Source organism: Malaclemys terrapin, chromosome 1 (genome assembly GCF_027887155.1).
Source record: "Malaclemys terrapin pileata isolate rMalTer1 chromosome 1, rMalTer1.hap1, whole genome shotgun sequence".
In the NCBI taxonomy this organism is placed as follows: Eukaryota; Metazoa; Chordata; order Testudines; family Emydidae; genus Malaclemys; species Malaclemys terrapin.
The window spans coordinates 351,963,667-351,968,832 of record NC_071505.1 but is presented as its reverse complement, the minus strand read 5'-3'; the positions used below and the strand labels follow the sequence as shown (position 1 = coordinate 351,968,832).

At 48.0% G+C, this 5,166-nt stretch overlaps 1 pseudogene; it reads left to right on the top strand.

Moving 5' to 3' along the window:
• The first annotated feature begins 374 nt into the window (after window positions 1–374).
• On the top strand, window positions 375–1,373 carry LOC128833136 (olfactory receptor 52R1-like; annotated as a pseudogene).
• The last annotated feature ends 3,793 nt before the right edge of the window (window positions 1,374–5,166 follow it).

Below are 5,166 nucleotides of genomic sequence, written 5' to 3'. Positions count from 1 at the left end.
CCCTTTCTATCTGCTATATCCTTTATAGAGACTGAATGTCCACAACTGAGCGTGTGTCCAGAGCCGGTTATTCTCCACCCCATTGCTTAGGCCTACGAACATTGTCTTTGTTTTGACCACTGCTATGAATGAGCAACCGTTTCCATAGAGCTGCTATCAATGATGACCAGGTCTTTTCCGTGATGTGAGTTCTAGGGATGGTTCCCTTCGGTTCATGTTTTGTCAAAGCTTTGTTTCTTTTTCACTCTACATAACAGCCCTCTATAGTGCATGTAGTTTCTCATATTAACATTGTCTCTCCATCCAGGTATTTGTCCTGCGACCATCACCCTAGAACCTGAGCACATACAGGCAGTCAGAGGAATGTATACTACATGCAGAAGACACCATTTTGCCTTAGAGTTGGACACGTTCTCCCCTACTCCATGTCAGATTCCAACACAACCGACTTCACCAACCCCTCCACCTTCATCCTGCTGGGGATTCCTGGCCTGGAGGCAGCCCATGTCTGGCTCTCCATCCCCTTCTGCACGATGTACGTCACAGCCGTCTTGGGGAACTTCACCATCCTGTTCATCGTGAAGAGGGAGCCGAGCCTCCGTGCCCCCATGTACTATTTCCTCTGCATGCTGGCCATCACTGACCTGGTCCTGTCTACATCCATGTTGCCCAAAATGCTGAGCATCTTCTGGTTCAATTCCAGGGAGATCGATTTCAGTGCCTGTCTCACCCAGATGTACTTCATTCGCTGCTTCTCAGTGGTGGAGTCTGGGATTCTCTTGGCCATGGCTTTTGATCGCTATGTGGCCATCTGCAATCCCCTGAGACATTCCACCACCCTGGCAAACCCCATGGTGGCCTAGATTGGCCTGACTGTGGTGTTGCGCGGTGGCATGCTCGTAATGCCCTATCCCCTCCTGACGAGGCAATGGCCATATTGCAAAAGCAACATCATCCCTGACACACACTGCACGCACATAGCCGTGGTGAAGCTGGCTTGTGCCGATACCCACATCAGTAGTTACTACGGCCTCTTTGTGCTATTCTGTGTGAAGGGTCTGGATATGGTTTTTATTGCTGTGTCCTATATCCAGGTCCTCAGGGCCATCTTCAGTCTCCCCACAAAGGATGCCCATCTCAAGACTTTTGGGACCTGCAGCTCCCATCTCTGTTCCATCTTAGCCTTTTACATCCCAGGTCTCTTCTCCTCCCTCACATACCAGTTTGGCCAGAATGTGCCCCTGCATTTCCATGTTCTCATTGGCAACATGAGCCTCCTGGTGCCCCCCACGCTAAACCCCATCATCTACGGAGTGAGGACCAAACAGATCCGGGACAGGCTGCTCCGGCTCTTTAGTCATAAAGACATCTGAATTTTTCTCCTGGCGCTCTAGCTGTCAGACCGACCTCCATTCAGAGCTGGCTGGTGAGATGGTGCTGGGCCCTATTCCCTGAATCACTTACTAGACAGTCAAAGTGACATTGAATCCTTTCCTGGCCTTACTGCGCTGTGTCAACATTACAGACTGGGGAATAGGTCTGTGTCATTAACAAAGGGTTCCCACCTTTCTAATTGATTTTAATTGGACCCCGGAGGGCCCGTGCCTGGCCCTGCCTATTCCCCCAAGGCCCTGCCCCCTTTTACTTCTTCCAGCAAGGCCCTGCCTCGGTTCTGCATTTTCCCCAAAAGCTCACCTTTGTTGCTCACTGCTCTTCTCCCCATCCCCACTCACTCACTGGATCATATCCACCTCCCTCCCTCCAGCCCCCAGCTGAGTTCCCTCTGCTCCGGGTCTGGGACAGGAGCTGCTGCAGCCTGACATGTAGCCTGCAGTTTATGCAGCACTGGGGCCAATAGGACAATCAGGAGCAGAGCGGGAATCCAGGAAGACCTATAAAAGCAACTGAGGGTTGGGTGCAGGGTTGGGTGGGAGGTGAGCAAGCCTGAGCATCATACAGCTTGTGGGCCCTAAATCTCAGCTACAAAGTCCGGCAGGGTCCCTGCAATGGGGATGGGCTGGGAGACCTTTGACCTGAGCCAGGCTGTGACGTTGCACCCCACAATGCTTTACAGAAATATGCTTAGGATTATAAATATGACATAACTGGAATATGTTTTATGCTACATATGTCATGTAACATATCTCTGCAAAGGTTATGATCTACTGAATATATTCATCCTATTTGTATGCATGTGTCATTTTTGTATTCGAAGTTATGAATATTTGCTGTGTACTTGTTTGATTTTAAGTAGGATCAGTTAAGCATTTGGTGAGCTTCTTGAGAAAAGACTTTTCTCAGTAATTGCCCAATGAAGAATCACTTAAGCTGACAATAGACTTTAATAGACACTAATCCTCATCTGAGTTTTCCTGGGAATGTTCCTGTAGAGAACTAAGTCATGCATGGACATGTGACTTGCCTAGGTGACTCCCAAACTCCATCTTGTAGAGGGGATTCTACACAGGGGGAGACAGGTAATAGTTTTGGGGGATTAGAAACATAGATGGCTGGGTTTGCGATGACTGGGAGAACTGTACAGGTAACACATTTGCTGGCACCTCTGCTAAACATGCTGCTGCCATAGAACCTTCCCCAGATGTATTTTTTAGGTTTCCTTTCTGTTTCTATACCACCGCCGTCCCTCACTAACCTCACCCTGCTCCAAGTCTCTGCCCCACAAGCTGAAAAAGACTCTTGGGCTGCCCAAGGTTGCTCTCTACATCCTGATTCCCTTTGGCGTTCACCTACCGTCGCCTTTGAGTCCCCCTTTTCACTCTACCTGTCTCTGTCCGCCCTGCTACATGGTGTTTCGCATGTCGGAAAGGAGGGGATGGTCTCTGCTGTAACTAAGGCAGGATGGTGGGCCCCCCATTTCAGCTCTTTTTCAGCCTGCCACTCTGCCGCCTGTACCACTTGCCAAAGCCGCAATATTGGTAAACCTGGAAAAGTGGCTCAGGGGTTCCGGGGCCTGCCCCAGGCACCATTCTTGCATTGGCAACTTGATTTTGTACAAATGCCTAAGTGTCAACAATATGAATTTATTTTGGTTACGGTATGTTTATTTTCTGGTTGGATTGAAGCCTTTCCTTGTCGCAAGGCTGACTCACTGTCTGTTCCCAAATGTTTGTTAATCATATTATGCCTGCCAAGGGAATTCCTGCCACTCTGTCCAGTAATCAGGGTACAAATTTTACTGGACAAATTGTTCAGCACTTGAATCGTATATTACATATCCCACATCTGCTGCACTGTCCCTACCACCCACAGAGCGCAGGTGCAGTTGAAAGACGAAACGGTGTACTTAAGAATAAGCTTGCTAAGATTTGTGACTCTACAGGGTTAAGCTAGCCAGCAACTTTACCACTGACCCTTATGGAAATGCGATCCACTCCATCCCGAAGACATAAATTGAGTCCTTTTGAAATTGTTATGGAATGCCCTATGTGAGCTATGGCTACCATTACTCCAGTCCCAGACTTGAACTTAACTCACAGTACGTTCCTTCAATATTGCAAGGGACTAAAGCAAGCCGTAAGTCACTTTCATTCACAGGTTCGAGTCGCCTGGCCGACGGAACCTAACTCTGATGCTTGCCACGACCTCGAACCAGGTGACTGGGTCTACATACGGCACCATCATCGAAAACACCTTGGAACCCCGCTGGAAGGGTCCTCATCAGGTACTGCTTACTACCCAGACAGCTGTTAAACTATCTGGCATCGCAGCGTGGATACATGCTTCTCAGTGTAAGAAGGCACCACCCCCAGTGAACCAATCATCACCTCAGGACCACGCAGAGTCAATTCTGACTCCAGAAGAAGACGTAGAGAAACAGTCTGCAATACCTTACAATCTACGCTCTCGTAAGCGATGTCAGAAGCAGACGATGACCTAAAGCAAGGCGCAAGAAGAAGCACTAGTGAGCCTAGCGCCTGCTGCCTGGTGGACATGAAACTGTGACTGCGATTCCCTCAGTTCAGGTTGTCAGAAACAGAAGGGCCTTGCCTCTAATGTGTGCCTCTGGTGGTGCCTGTTCCTCGGCAGCTGGTGTCTTAAGGTCTGGGGAGTCCACAATGAAAATTCTTTTATCCAGCAATAAGTGTGGATAGCTCAGACCCTTAATATCTCTAATTGCTGGGTCTGCCGCCACATCCCAGCCCACTCTCAAGCTGGTGTTACTGTCCTGGCAATCCCACTCAATTCCCCAGACCTCACTGGAGGACCTCGTCAATTTAACAAAACATGGAACAGCAATGACACTTGGGAAGCGGTGGGAATAAATGTACCTAAATGTATAAGTGTGGTGGAGGGAAAAGGTCATTGGTTTTGGGTGTGTAATGGGACAGGGCTGGATCTGGGAAGGAGCTGTTGCCTTCAGCATATTGTGGCCAATGGTGTATGGGATTATTAGAACAAAACTAAAAAGTGGTGGGTCAGGTATGGGGATATGACTTTTTTCTCAACCTGGGATCAAAAAGAGAAATCAATCTCATGTTCCCCCTACAGTAACCTTAGTGAAAACAATACAGTCTTTCAATGCCATTCAAATAACACCACTCCTTCTAAGGAGAGTTACCATGTGCCCTTTGGGGGATATTACTCCTCCTTTGCAGGCACCTATGTGACAAATGAATGCAACCGATTCTTTGCAGTCTTAATAGGCCATCGTTGGATTTGTGGGACGAAAGCTTATACTGCGTTACCAGCTAACTGGTCAGGTATCAGCTATCCCACCTGACTCTTCCCAAAATTCCGAGTGCTAGGGTCCTTCCCACGAGAACGCCTCTGTAATTTCAGGCAAAAGAAAAGGGACTTATCCGATGCCCAATGGTATGTAAATAACATAAACCCCTTAACTTGGAAAAACGCCATTGGCAGTTCCTTTATCCCACCGGGGGAGAAGTACACCATGCAAAAAGGCTCTTGAGGTTACAAGAAGTAGTTAAAATAATGGCAAATAAAACCAAAGAAAATTTAAGAGCCCTGGCCAAAGAAACAGGGGTGGTCCGACAGATGGCCCTCCAAAATCATCAGGCACTGGACATAGTGCTGGTGGCCAAAGAAGGAATCTGTGCACTCACTGGAAAATAATGTTGTGTGTATATACCTGACAACACCAATGAAGTAATAAATCGTGCTAGCCACTTAAAACAAATCACATAT